A 16,060-nucleotide genomic window follows, 5' to 3' on the forward strand; every position below is an offset into this window, starting at 1 on the left:
GCGTCAAACGGGTGTGGCCCAAAAACCAAAAAAAAAAAAAAATTTCAGTAACATAGTAAGTGATGTTGATTCCTATATTCAAATTTTCCAACAGATAACTATAATTACAGTCAACTTTCTGACTTAAGAGAAGTCTTTTTTCAGTATATCAAGAGCAATGGAAGAAAAATCTAATATATATTTAAGATCATTTTAATTGTGGAACATTCAATTAATTTCTACCAAAAGCAGAACGAAAATACTTTACTGATATTATTAAAATATACCAAATCTGACTTCCTTATACTGATATTAATAATTGTTTTAATTGCTATTAATATACCTCATTTACTATTAATTAACTATATTTGGCATTTGTTTGCTTTTTAAAATAATTATATGAGTATAATAATTAAAATTTCACCCTAGGAATGAACAAAAATACTTTAGTAGCACCATAAATTTTGACAAGTGTTACATAATCCACTCTGTTCAGTTTATAAGAATTATATAAATTTTCTTTAGAATATAAGGATTTAGTGAAAATTAAAATAAATAGAAACTGAGTATACTTTTTTCATTAGAACTTTCTGAAAATTTTAGTTTTATCTTTAATTAGGTACAGACATAAACCCAAAATCTTGCTACTGGTATTTAAATATTACATTGCTTAATCTCATTTATAGATCTGTTCTTTAGCTACATGTAGTAAGAATAATTTATACTCAGTGAAAATGTAACATAAGACATCTAGTACCTAGCAACTCTTTTGCTTGTCATTTGGTATTATTATTACTGGTGCTATTCTTATTAATTTACTCTATTACATTAAATTTGCTAAGGTTTGTAACCATAACAGATCCTCTCTGCTTATCTAGTTTTAGAAACTAATATGGCATCTAGCACAGAATTATAATGTACATTTTTATTAAAATAAAATCTAATTGGAATTTTCTTCCTATTTTTCTGATTTTTATATTTTTCTTCTATTTCATTTTCATATATAAATATCAGTGCTGTTTCATTTGGCCAACTTATAAAAAATAGCTTACATGGATATATAAACATAGATCTAAAGATTTTCCAGGACAGAAGCTTTTATTAATTTCTGAGTCTAAATTAAACAAGTAATTTTGGCCTTAATGATCATTTATTTTATGTTTATTCTTTTTTTTTTTGCATTTTTATTAATTACTTTATTTAAACACCTTTGTTACAAAGTAGTTTATAATACAGAAGTCTTATTTTTCATAGATGCTGAGGTATTCATGGATGAAATAATCTGGTCACGTACAATACCCTTCACCAATGCCCATTGCCCACCACCAATGTCCCCAATTTTCCTCCTTCCCTCTACTTATATGCCTATGGAACAGACATTTTTCCTCTCTCAATTTTTATCTCCTTCTCTCTCTCTCTCTCTTTCTCTATCTATCTATCTATCTATCTATCTATCTATCTATCTATCTATCTATCTATCTATCTATCTATCTATCTATCTATCTATCTATCTATCTCTATCACGCACACACACACATACACATACACTTCCTCCCCACTTTAGACACTGAGTTTGCAATATTATTACTGAGGGGAATCATGCCTATCACTTTAATTTCTTTCAACACTCAGTTCTTGTCCAGATGATCATTTCCAACTATCATTGTCATAGTGGTCCCTTCTCTACCCTAACTGCTTTTTCCCACTATTTGTGAAAAGCTTCCTAACATGGACTGGTTCTCCTGACCCGTATTTCAATTGTTTCTGAATATAATTATCAAAAAATGTTCATTTTATGGCCCACTTTCTTTTTCTTATTTCAAATTCCACTTTACATAATAATTCTATTCACAGAACATAATCAGCTTAGGTAATGTATCTTTTTTTTTCAAATTGACATAACTAAAAAGTTGATCTGATATCTCCTTCCTAAACAATTTTCTTGTTTTTTGGATCATGTTAATATTTCTTTTATCTTGTATATTTGGGTGGAAAAAAGGCAAAAATAAGAGATCTCAAATGAGAGATAAACATGCAACTTTATAAAAATAATATAGAATGCCTCTACCTTTTGAGATTTCTCAGTATAAACAAAACAAACAAAAACAGTTAATATGAACATTAAATTTAATATATTTTATTATTATTATATTCATGATAAAAGCATTGCTTAATTCCTATTTCTAAGTCTATCATTCTTATTTATAGACACTATTGATTAGACAAAGAAGGATCTTTAAATGAAAGGTAAATATTTGATAACTTCAACTCAACTTCTAAGTTATGTTGCTTCTGTGAAGAAAATTTTTTTTAATATAATTTTTATTTTGATCATAGTGGCTTACATATTGTTGACAATAATATTTTAGGTACATATTTACATAAAATCAGGGGGGATTCCCATCCCCAAATTGTCCTCCCTACACCCCCGTTTCTGTCTTACCTCCCATTTCCTCTTCCCTCACCCCCAGGGCGGCTAGAATATGTGGTCCCCTCTGTCTCTAACCAACTACTTAGTAGTCTTGCATCAGTTTGGTCTTGATGCCTCCCTTATTTCCCCCTCTAAGTAGGGGCAGGGGTAGCTAGTTCAAGTTGCGTGGTTTTGCCTGAAAAAGAGAAAATAAATAAACCGGGGTAAGAGTTTAATACCCCGAAAATGGGCAGAATCCTTCTAGAGGTTCTCATCATCGATTTGGGAAATGAAGGAGAAAAAGAAGTTGAAACACTCCACCAGTACCAAAAGAAGTGTCAAATATCCAGTGAGGACTCCAGCTATAACGATAAGCACCACAAAAAAACAGATAAAAAACAAACCAAAACAAACTAAAAACAAACACAAACAAACAAAAAACACGCCGTGGTCTTGAAATAAGAAACATGGCGTAGCACATAACGAAAGAAAAGAAAGGAAGAGAAAGAAAAGAAAAAAAAAAAAAAAAAAAAGAATAATTGGGGCCAACAATTTCAATAATCACATCCAAACTGAGGAATCGACCAAAATAGCTAGGTAAATAAAAATAATAATAACAATAATAAATGAAGGTAAGATATATATATATATATATATATATATATATATATATATATACATAACCAAGGTTTTGTGTTTTTTGTATTTTTTTTTCCCTCCTGCCCTGGCACAGTAAATATTGGGGTCATTCGAAAAGGAATTCACTTGCCCTATAAGATATGGGGTTTCTCCGTCCTTGGAGTATACTGTCATGGAATCAGCTCTAGTCTTTGCTCAGGATCATTACTCTCCAGGTTGTGGTTTTTTTTTTTTTTTTTTTTTTTTTTTTTGGTGTGTGGAAGGCTTCTGCTCTGTCCAGTGTGATACCGTCAGAGCTCTGTGTTTAGCAGTCCCAGTATCTGTACATATCCTGAGGTGGGACTTATGGTGAAGTCAGTCTTTGTGAATCTAGAGGTTCTGTTACCTCAGTGCCATTTTAATCCATCTTCTGTGGTTGGTGATCTTGGTCTTTGCGCTGAACCTAGGAAGGCATCTAGGATAGCGTCTTTCTTTGTTCTTCCAGAAGCCCCTTTCCGTTACAATTGTCTCTGCCGGACCTTTGGGACTGGGAATCATGCTTATTGTGCAGGTCTTAGTTCAAACCCTAGACTAGGGCTTTTTTATTGGTCCCAAGATGTATACAGTCTGGTCGTGGTTCTAGTATCCAGTCATCTGTAAATCACGATCTTGGCTTTTGGACCTACCAAAGGGTGCCGCGTCTTCTGGTTTTGTCTTGTCGTTAGCTGGTGAGGTAGGCTAAACTGCTCTAAGGTCAAGTTGTTCACATTTTCCTCATTGTCGAGATATCATGTTAGAGCTGGCCCTTGTTGTTGACCCTGCAGTAATAAGGCTGTCCCAGATGGAGATTGTTTCTTACAGCTGTTGTGAGGAGCTGTGCCGTTTCTATGTCTGGGATCCAGGGTTCAAGGCTGGTTGAATGGTATCTAATCACCTGAGGTCTAAGTTGATTCCACTTGACATATTTTCAAGGTAGGAGATAACCCTGTATTGTAAACAACTATGAGTTCCTATCTCTAGTAGATAAGAGCTCTTTTTTTTTTTAAATATGTAAGATTTCCCCTTTATTTAGTGTGCCTTTGCAGGGGGAAGTGGTGCTCCATTATATGTCGGAGTATTTGGGGTGGACAAAGTGGGTAACAGAGATAGGTCACATACCCAAAGACGATTAAAAAAAAAAAAAAAAAAGGAAATAAAAGTGTATGTGCCCACAAATGTATATGTAAGGCAAACATTTAAATAAATAAGTTAATTAAAAAAAATAAAAAAAATAAAATGAGTTAGCGAAGTTTTTAAAGGACCAACGTGGTGCAAAAGACTACTTTGCATTTGGGAGAGAACAGGTAAAGAGTTGGTGTATTACAGGTCTTATGCCTATGTTGGAAGTACAGTTTTCCCATTGTCTTATGGATTTTTCTTGTGGTGTGTGGGTTCCCAGGCATCTTCCAATCACACACCCTGCCCCCCTTCAGATTGGTAAAAATTTGCAGCTGGGAGGTCTTGGAAGAGTTCTTGCATTGGGGATACTATTGGACCTAAGTCCGGTTTCAAGAAACAGTCCATGTTAGGGGGAGTTGGTAGGGAGGGTCTCGCAGCATGTGTCCACAGGGGAGTTGGCTGTCTTTTCTTGCAGGAGACGATGTGTGGGTTCGGTTGGGTGTCCCCTCGCCTGGGTGCTGGGTACTGGTTCATTGGGTAGGAGGTCGATCTTGATGCCTAAAAGATTAAGGACTGAGGGTGGAGAGTTTTAATATGGTGGGAGATCTGGATGGGATTGAGGGGTGAAGGGATAGTTGGATTTCCGGGGGGGAGAAAGGGGAAGGTATATGGGAGGGGTATGAAGGAAGAGAAAAGAGAAAATACCGTAGAAAGGGAGAAGAGAAAGGGAAAAAAGTAAAGATAAGAATAGAAGAGAAAAAGAAAAGAGAAGAGAAAAAAAATAGAGAGAAGAAAGGAGAGAATAGCAAGGGAATGCTGGTTTGGTTGAATGTGTTCGATGACTAGAGCCTGTAGTTTAGGTCTGTACATCGCAGGTACTGCTTTGGTGGTCTGACTGGTCACGTGCTTCGATTCCTAAAAGAAGGTTTAACCTAGAGATAAAGTGTATGTTAAAGAGTTTTCTCGTGGCCGTCTCATAGTGCAAGCAAGGTATGGTGTCTCGTGTGGTATCCCGAATTGCCATCTTAGTTTGTCCACCCTTTGTATCTAAGGGCGCCTGTGGAAAGAAAAGCTGAGAGGTTATTTTTAAAATATAGTAAGGTAAAGGGATTAAAACGTAGTGTTATGGTATGTTGCCATTGCATTACGTGATTTCCCGCGGTGTTCTATACTTGTGTTCCTGTTTACGATCTCTAAGGGATTATTGTGGGCCTTTGTTGTAGGAGTCTGGTTACATACCTGTTCTCTCCATGTTGCTGTTTCTGTTGTTGCTGTTTTCCTTGTGGTATAATGTGCAGTCAAGAGTTTGCATTGTTCCTTTTTCATGTATTTTGGACACTGCTCCCACGTTTATGTTGACTATTACAGTGATCGGAGTTTCTACCCTGTTAAACCCTGTTATATGATTGTTAGGTATTAGTTGTGTATAAAATATATGTTCTAGGTGTTTCAGAATAGTGCTACCATTCTGTGTTTATCTTTTGTCTTCTGGCTTACTTCGTTTAACATAACATGATCTAGGTCCATCCACGTTGCTGCAAAGTCTGTGATTGTATCATTTCTAACTGCCATGTAATATTCCATTGTGTATATGTACCACATCTTAATGATCCATTCATCCGTTGTTGGACACCTAGGTTGGTTCCAAGATTTGGCTATTATACTGAGTGCTGCGAAAAATAGTGGGGGTGCATACGTATTTTGGAATGAATGTCCTTCCATCTTGTGGGTATATGCCTAGGAGGGCAATTGCTGGGTCAAATGGCAGCTCAATTCTGAGTTCTTTGAGCACTCTCCAGACTTTCCTCCATAGGTGTTGGACTAGGGGACATTCCCACCAGCAGTGGATGAGAGTTCCTTTCATACCGCATCCCCGCCAACAAAGGTTGTTTCCATTATTTTTGATGTGGGCCATCCTCACTGGTGTAAGGTGGTATCTCATTGTTGTCTTGATTTGGATCTCCCTGATGATGAGTGAAGGTGAGCATGTTTTCATGTGTTTGTTGGCCATCCTTCTGTCTTCCTCAGAGAAGTGTCTATTCATTTCGTCTCCCCATTTTTTTATAGCTTTGTTTGGTTTTGGGGGGCTCAGCTTTCTGAGTGCTTTGTATGTTCTAGATATCAGCCCTTTATCTGATATGTCGAGTGAAAAGATTTTTTCCCATTCTGTTAGCTGTCTTCTTGCGTTAAGCAGGGTTTCTTTTGCCATTCAGAAGCTTTTTAGTTTGATGTAGTCCCATTTGTTTATATTTGATGCTAACATTCTTGCCATTGGTGCTCCATTCTCAAAGACCTTTTTGATATATAGGTCTTTGAGTGTTCTGCCTATTTTATTCTCAATAAACTTTATGGATTCGGGTCTGATTTCAAGGTCTTTGATCCACTTTGAGTTGATTTTTGTATAAGGAGTAAGGTATGGGTTGATTTTCACTTTCGTACATGTGGTTTTCCAGTTGTACCAACACCATTTGTTGAATAGGCTTTCTTTGTTCCATTTCAGATTCTTGCCTCTTTTATCAAATATTAGTTGGCTATATACCTGGGGGTTTATGTCTGGGAATTCTGTTCTGACCCACTGGTCTGATGTCCTGTCTCTGTTCCAGTACCATGCTGTTTTGATTACTATGGCTTTATAGTATAGTTTCAAGTTAGGTAAGGAGATGCCTCCCAGCTTCTTGTTTTTCAGTATTTGTTTGGCTATCCTGGGTCTTTTGTGGTTCCAGATAAATTTTGTGAATGCTTGTTCTAATTCTTTAAAGAATTGTGTCTGGATTTGGATAGGGATTGCATTAAATCTATATAGGAGTTTGGGTAGGATAGTCATTTTGATTATGTTAATTCTACCTATCCATGAGCATGGGATGTTCTTCCATTTCTTTAGATCATCTTCAATTTCTTTCTGGAGTGTTTTGAAGTTTCCCTGGTATAGGTCTTTCACTTCTCTTGTAAGGTTGATTCCTAGATACTTGATATTTTTTGATACTATCTTAAATGGAATTGTATTTTTAATCTCTCTCTCCTCAACTTCATTGTTTGTATATAGAAACGCTACTGTCTTTTGTGTATTGACTTTGTAACCAGCCACTTTGCTGTATTGGTTAATTGTTTCTAGGAGTTTTACTGTGGACTCTTTAGGGTTTTCGATGTATATCATCATATCGTCGGCAAAGAGAGATAGCTTGTGTTCCTCTTTCCCAATTTGAATTCCTTTGATTTCCTTCTCTTGTCGGATTGCTATTGCTAGGACTTCTAAGGTTATATTGAATAAGAGTGGAGAGAGTGGACAGCCTTGCCTAGTTCCTGATCTTAGTGGGAATGTTTCTAGTTTCTCACCATTGAGTATAATGTTGGCTGTAGGCTTTTCATAGATAGCTGTAACTATCTTGAGGAAGGTTCCTTCTAACCCTATTTTGCTGAGTGTCTTTAACATGAAAGGCTGTTGGATTTTGTCAAATGCCTTCTCTGCATCGATTGATATGATCATGTGGTTTTTGTCTTTCATGTTGTTGATGTGGTGTATAATGTTGATTGATTTGCGTATGTTGAACCAACCTTGCATTCCTGGGATGAATCCCACTTGATCGTGATGTATGATCTTTTTGATGAAGTGCTGGATTCGGTTTGCTAATATTTTATTGAGTATCTTTGCATCTATGTTCATTAGTGAGATTGGTCTGTAGTTTTCTTTTTTGGTAGTGTCTTTGCCTTCTTTGGGAATGAGTGTGATATTAGCCTCATAAAAGGATTTGGGGAGGATTCCTGTTTTTTCTATGGTTTGGAAGAGCCTATGGAAAAGTGGTAGTAAGTCTTCTTGAAATGTTTGATAGAATTCACCTGTAAATCCATCTGGGCCTGGGCTTTTGTTCTTAGGGAGTTTTTTAATTACATCTTCAATTTCCTCTGAGGTGATTGGTCTGTTTAGGATTTCTAGATCTTCCTTTTCCAGTCTTGGAAGAGGGTGTTTTTCCAAGAATCTATCGATTTCTACTGGGTTCTCTAGCCTAGTTGAGTATAGTTGTTCATAATATGATCTCATGATATGTTGTATTTCTTGGGGTTCTGTTGTAATCTCTCCCCTTTCATTTGTGATCCTACTGATTTGGGTGTTTTCTCTCTTTTTTTTGGTGAGTTTTGCCAGTGGTTTGTCTATCTTGTTTATTTTTTCGAAAAACCAACTCCTGGTCTCATTGATTTTTTGTATTGTTTTCTTGGTTTCTATGTTGTTTATTTCTGCTCTGGTTTTTATTATTTCTTGCCTTCTGGATGTGGTTGGACTTCTCTGTTGCTGATGTTCCAATTCTTTGAGGTGATCTTTTAAACTGTTGGTTTTGTTATTTTCCTGATTCTTGACATAGGCCTGTATTGCTATGAGTTTCCCCCTAATTACTGCTTTTGCTGTGTCCCATAAATTTTGACATGTTGTCTCTTCATTGTCATTTGTCTCAAGGAATCTTTTTATTTCTTCCTTGAGTTGTTCTTTGATCCAGCTGTTGTTGAGCAGCATGTTGTTTAATCTCCAGGTATTAGTTTTTCTCCATTGCTTCTTCTTGACCTCAATTTTGAGCTCTGTGGCATAGTGATCTGAGAGGGTACTTCTAATGATCCTTACCTTTGTGGTCTTATATAGGTTGGCTTTGTATCCTAATATATGGTCTATTCTGGAGAAGGTTCCATGTGGGCTTGAGAAGAATGTGTATTCTGCTTTCTGGGGGTGGAGGGCTCTATATAAGTCTATTAGCCCTAAATCTTCTAATTTTTCATTCAGAGCTCTTATTTCTTTGCTATTTTTCTGTTTTATGTTTATTCTTTTAGTTGTCTTTAGTCTTTTATGTGTGTCTTTTATTATTATTTGACAGAACATGCATAACAAAACAATTTCTTTAATACCTAGAGAATGGAAAATTTAGAGATGACTATAAAATCAAGAATAAAAATCTTTAACATAAGAAGTTACTGCAGGGCCTGGAGAGATAGTGCAGCGGGCGTTTGCCTTGCAAGCAGCCGATTCAGGACCAAACGTGGTTGGTTCGAATCCCGGTGTCCCATATGGTCCCCTGTGCCTGCCAGGAGCTATTTCTGAGCAGACAGCCAGGAGTAACCCCTGAGCAACGCTGGGTGTGGCCCAAAAAACAAAAAAACAAAAAACAAACAAAAAAAAAAGAAGTTACTGCAGTGTGCAGTAAAATTAAGCTTTTATTCAGTGTGATATCACTTTAAACAAATATCTACAGCAATAGCAAACTGTGAAGTTGCTTAAGAGCTAAATTCTTTTTTTTGTTTGTTTGTTTGTTTTGGGGGGGCCACACCAGGTGACGCTCAGGGTTACTCCTGGCTATGCACTGAGAAGTCACTCCTGGCTTGGGGGACCATATGGGACACGGGGGGATCTAACCACGGTCAGTCCTAGGCTAGCCTCTAGCATCCTAGGCTAGCGCTGGCAAGGCAGACACCTTACCTCTAGCGCCACCACCCCGGCCCCAAGAGCTAAAATCTTATAAATCTAGCACATATTAATAATAGTGATCTAAAAACCACATTTAGGTATTTTATTATAAGAGTAAATCATTGCATGTGTTTGTATTTAAGTTATCAATAAGTATTATCTTGTAAAGTAGTAGCACTAGATGTCCAATGTCATCTCTCAGAGAAATAAATACTAGATTGAGGCTTTATTAATTTATTTCTTCATAATTTTATGACATGTATATGGAACCCATGTATCAAATATATTTTATTAGTGCATATGCATATATAATGTGTGAAGCACAGTGTGAATGAAAGGCAAAAGTTCATTTTTTCTTCTATTTAGAATGTAAACTATAAGTCAGAGATACAGAACCCAAAACTTAGACAGAGGAATCACAATAATATGTGAAATAGCATAGCCATTCTCCAATGATATGGGAATTTAGAAGAGAACTAGATTAGTTTTGCTGAGAAAATTTTTAGACACACTGTAGATGGAAATTCCACACTGAAAAAATGCTGATCTAAGGAAGATTTATATTATATTCCTGGAGAAAAAAAAATGGTGTATGCCCCATACACTAAATTAGTAGAATAAAAACTAAGAGAGGGAATTTGGTTCAGCCTGTCTTACACTGAAATTGAGTGAGAGGGAAGACATAGATATGAGGGACATAGACATAGAGGGAAGACATTAAAGAAGAGATATGTAGGTATTTTATAAGCAAATCTTAAATTGTGGGGGAATCATTTCTTTATGACATTAAATAGCTACAAGTAAATATTCTTTACAAATAAGAGACTACCAAAAATTATTCTGTTGAAAATAAAAATTTGTAATAAAGTTGAAATTAATTCTTCAATTAATGTATATATAAGTTATATATGAGAACACAATTATATAAAATATAATTTACATATTATATGATGTGTCAAAATGTTATTATGTCTCTCTTCTAAATGTGCTTTATTTATTTGCTGAAGGTTTAGTTATATATTGGTTAATAGGCTAAAATATTTTACAGTTTAATGTGTGCTTATTGACATTTAAAACAAATTCTTAGTACTAAAAGACACTGAAATAAATTTTGTATAAAAGAAATACCCTTAGATATTCTCTTTAGTATCATTTCACTGTCAATTGCATTGCATGTCCTCAGGAGTAGCTATTATAAACTACTATAAAAATTGACTGTCAGTATATCTTAAAAAAGGATTTGTGCAGTTTTCAATATATACAAAAATGTATAGCTTTGCTAAATGTTCTTGTGTGATGTCACTGGAAGTAATTTCATCAGAATCATATTGATTATATTCAATTTTCTTAGCTATTATAAAACTCATTCTGTAAAAAAAAATCTTTTTGGTGATTTTTCTTTCCTGATTTTCAGGTTTTCAAGTCTGTAGAGTATAGTAAGCTCAAAGTTGTAAAAAAAAAAAAGCCCACCAAAACATAGTATGGTTCTAAATATAATAAATGTTTGTACATATATTCCAAAATATATTTTTTCAAATTATTTATCTAATGATCTTGATAAAATGATAGATAGATCTTGAAAGAGCCCTCATAGGAAGCTCAGAGACTGAGGTGACTTGGATATGCTCAAGCAGGGTGAGTCCGAGTTCCCACTGCCTACACCATTGTTGAGGCACCAAGGTACTGCCGTCTGGAGAGTAACTTCCAGTAGGAAGCTCGGAGACTGAGGTGGCTTGAACACACTCGAGCAGAGTGAGTCCAACTCCCCATTGCTGATGCCATTGCTGAGGCACCAGAGCACTATGGCTTGGAGAGTGCCTCCCCATAGGAAGCTCAGAGACTGAGGTGACTTGAACATGCTCTAGCAGCGTGAGTCCGAGTCTTCGCTGCCAACACCAGTGTTGAGGCCCAAGAGTGCTGCGGCTTGGAGAGTTCCTCTCCATAGAAAGATTAGAGACTGAGGTGACTTGGACATGCTCCAGCAGAATGGGGCTAGAGTAGCATGGCTGCTAAGCTTTGCTTTGTGGCCACACTACTTCTAGCAAATGAACTCCATTTTGAAACATAGAAAAAACCATGCAGAAAATGTGACAGTGGGGAAAAAATGCAAACCAGCATCAGATATTGAAAATGAAAATGGCAGCTCTGATAGCTCCAAAACTGTCAACCGTCTAATTAGCCTTCCAGAGCTTAAAGTAAGAAATACGGAGGATGTTCTTAGAACTCAATGAAAGCATAGATCGAGCCGAACAGACCACAAAGACAAAAGTCAGAAAACTTCAGACTGAAATAATATGAATAAAAATCTCAGTAGAGGAAATAAATACCTCAATAGAAAGCCTCTCTAACAGAGTAATAGAAGCTGAGGACAGAATCAGTGAGCTGGAAGATGAGATACAGAATGACTCCATAAAGCAGAAGAGATTGGAGAAGAAACTAAAAGCAAATGATCAGACAATGGAAAAAATACCCAAGAATTGTGAGCAGATGAAAATTGAAGTGTTTGAAAAATTCAACAGAAACAACATAAGAATCATTGGAGTCCCAGAGACCCAGGAACAAAATCCCAGGAAGAATATACAGTTAAGGATACCATTACTGAAAAACTCCCAGAGCTAAAGATAGCATGCAACCAAATCTTAAATGCCTGAAGAATACCAACTAAAAGGGACCCACAGAATAGTACCCCAAGACACATGCTAGTCACAATGACAAATCCCAGAGATAGGGATAAAATACTGAAAGCAGCAAGATCAAAAAGGGAAATTACATTCAAAGAAGCATCCTTAATATTTACAGCAGATATGTCACAAGAAACTCTCAAGGCCAGAAGGCAGTGGTGGGATATAGTGACAAACTCAATGAAATGAATACTTCACTGAGAATACTCCACACAGCCAAACTCACTTTCAGGTTTGAAGGAAATATACATGGCTTCATGGATAAACATCAACTCAGAAACTTTACAGATTTTAACCAGCCTTAAAAGAAAATCTGGAAGGTCTATTCTAAGACAAGGAAGACCAATAGACAAAACAAACTTCTACATCAAATCTCATGATACTAAATCCCATGACAATTCTCTTTCTCAACGTCAATAGTCTAAATGCACTGGTTAAGAGGCACAGAGTGTCTGTAGATGGATCAAAAACCTGAATCCAACATTTTGATGCCTACAAGAAACACATCTGAATAGTCAGAACAAATATAGACTCAAAATTAAAGACTGTAATCATTTTTTTTTTTTTTTGGTTTTTGGGCCACACCCGGTAACGCTCAGGGGTTACTCCTGGCTATGCGCTCAGAAGTTGCTCCTGGCTTGGGGGACCATATGGGACACCGGGGGATCGAACCGCGGTCCGTCCAAGGATAGCGCAGGCAAGGCAGGCACCTTACCTTTAGCGCCACCGCCCGGCCCCAAGAATGTAATCATTTTATGATTTGGGAATTACGTTAGCTCTAATTATTCTTAATATACATACTATACTCTTAATAAATAGTTTATTTTCAATATCCTATGAAGATTACTCACAGTCATTTTAATAAAGTGACTAATGAATTGAAATTAATTTGGCAGTTTCCTAATTTTATGTATTGTTATCCACATTTCTAAAATGCATTTTGGTAAAACTTTGAATTCACAAAAAAACTTTGTTAGTTTTTCAAAAACTTATCACTTGTATAATAAAAGCTGGTTTGGGGTCTATAGAAAAATATGATTTTTCCAATCACAATTATTCAAACATTTTGAACAAAAAGCAAGCAAATAGTGCTATGAAGAATTCCCTCTGGGACTGTAAAGCAAATGTCCTCTTAAGATCTATGGCAGAGAACAAATCAAGGTATCAGGGTAGATAGATGAGAGTTGTCAGAGATATCACAGTGTTTAAATAGTAAGGGAAAGAGAGATAACTGCTGACTAAATATTGAATGAAGAGAAAATGATATCTTTTATTTGGGGAAAAAGATATCTATATATGTAAATAAAATTTTGGTCAAAAACTGAGATTTGTCTGGAAGACTTCTGCTCCTTCCTGGGTGATAAAAATTAGACCTCTGTATCTAGAGATCTCAATATCTGCATAGGCCCAGGAGTGGGACTTATGATGAAGTCTTTCTTTGTTGGTTCTAGAAGTTCTGTTCCCTCCGTGTTATTTTAATCCATCTTCTGTGGTTGGTTGTCTTGGTCTTTGTACTGATCCTAGTATGGAACCTAGGATAGTGTCTTTCATTGTGTTTCCAGAAGCCCCATTTTGTTGCAATTGTCTCAGCCAGACCTTTGGAACTGGGGATCATGGTTGTTGTGCAGGTCGTAATTCAAACCCTAGACTAGGGCTTTTTTATTGGTCCCAAGATATATAAGGTCCAGTCATGGTTCTAGTAGCCAGTCATCTGTAAATCGCGATCTTGACTTTTGGACCAAAACCTAGGCTAGAGCACTTGTTGTTGTTGTTGTTGGTGGTGGTGGTGGTGGTGGTGGTCCCAGGATGCGTACTGTACTGTCATGGTTGTAACAACCAGTCCTCTGTAGATAGCAATCTTGACTTTTGCACAGATCAAAGGGTGACAAGTCTTCTGATTTTGTCTTATCGTTAGCTGGTGAGGTAGGATAACCTGCTATTAGGTCAAGTTGTTTCAATTTTCCTCGTTGTCAGGAGTCTTGCAAACATCACGAAAGCACCAAGGGGAGAGTAAATGAACCTGAACGGAGTCTATAGTTAATCCCATGACAATATACTCCAAGGGTGGAGAAACCCAATATCTCTTAGGCCAAGTGAATTCCTTTTCGAATGACCCCAATATTTACTGTGCCAGTGCAGGAGGGAAAAAATGCAAAAAGCACAAAATATTTTTAATTTTTTATATATTATTTTTAATGTACTCATTTTTTATTATTTTTATTTTTATTTACCTATCTATTACGTGTAATTTCTTTGTTTTGGGGTGGTTATTGAAGTTGTTGTCCCCATTTATATTTATGTTTTTTCCTTCTTTTCTTTTCTTTCTTTATGTGCCCTTCCATGTTTTTTTATCTCAAGACCATGGCTTTTTTTTGTGGTGCTTATCGTTATTTTTGGAGTGCTCACTAGATATTTGACACTTCTTTTTGTACTGTTGGGATGTTTCATCTTCTTTTTCTCCTTCATCTCTCAAACCAATGATAAGAGCCTCTAGAAAGATTCCACCCATTTTTTGGCGTATTAGACTTTTACCCCAGTTTTTTACTTTTCTCTTCTTCAAACAAAACCACGTAACTTGAACTAGCTAGTCCTGCCTCCCAATTAGAGGTGGAAATAAGGGAGACACCAAGAGCAAACAGGAGGAAGACTACTAAGTAGTAAACTAGGTACAGAGGCGACCACATTTTCTAGCAGCCCCCGGGGGTGAAGAAAGAGGATATGGGAGGTAGGACAAAAACGGAGGTGTAGGGAGGAGAAATTGGTGATGGGAATCCCCCTGATTTTATGTAAATATGTTCCTAAAATATTATTGTCAACAATATGTAAGCCACTATGATCAAAATAAAAATTATATTTAAAATATTGAAAAAAACCTGAGATTTGTCATTAACTTACATCCAAAATAATGTTCAATCACAGAAATATAGATTAAGTGATTAGTAGGAGTATATTTAAAGGTATGATATTTTTATAGTACATATATTAAACTGCTAAACAATATGTTATCAATCTTTGGGAAGACAGGATTCCTTATATAGTTAATTCAGTGGACTATAAATTAAAAACAGTTGAGCAGCTGCTTCTGTTAAAACTTTCTGGTGAAAGTATCACAAAAAATAATAGTAAAATGGGGCCGGAGAGATAGCCTGGATTTAAGGTTTCTGCCTTCCATGCGGAAGGACAGTGGTTCGAATCCCGGCATCCCATATGGTCCTTGTGCCTGCCAGGGGTGATTTCTGAGCGTAGAGCCATGAGTAACCCCTGAGAACTGCAGGGTGTGACCCCAAAACCAAAATAATAATAATAATAATAATAATAATAATAATAATAATAATCGTAAAATATTGAGATCCTATTGACTATTTCTATTTATTTAGTTTTTATTTTTGGCCATACCTTAGAGTTCTCAATGCTTACCCTACTACTACTCAGAAATCACTCCTGGTGATGATCAGACAAACATTTGGAATGTTGAGTATTGAAGTGCAGTAAACAAATGCACCCACGATCATGACTATAAATTTTATCAATGTCATTAGTTAAATAATTTGAAAAAATATATTTTGACGTATATGTGACTAAAGAGTTACATTTATAACACTACATGAATCAGATACTGTTAACATAATTTAATTGTAAGAACAGATTTCTCAATGGGAAATGAATGGGATATTAAAAGCATAAGTACTCAGTAATATAACTTACTACTAAAGGAAAGATATTTTGGCAGTGATGGGTAAGGGTCAACTTAATCAAAGTGGTATTATCCCT

This window comes from Suncus etruscus, chromosome 11, assembly GCF_024139225.1.
Source record: "Suncus etruscus isolate mSunEtr1 chromosome 11, mSunEtr1.pri.cur, whole genome shotgun sequence".
Classification (NCBI taxonomy): domain Eukaryota; kingdom Metazoa; phylum Chordata; class Mammalia; order Eulipotyphla; family Soricidae; genus Suncus; species Suncus etruscus.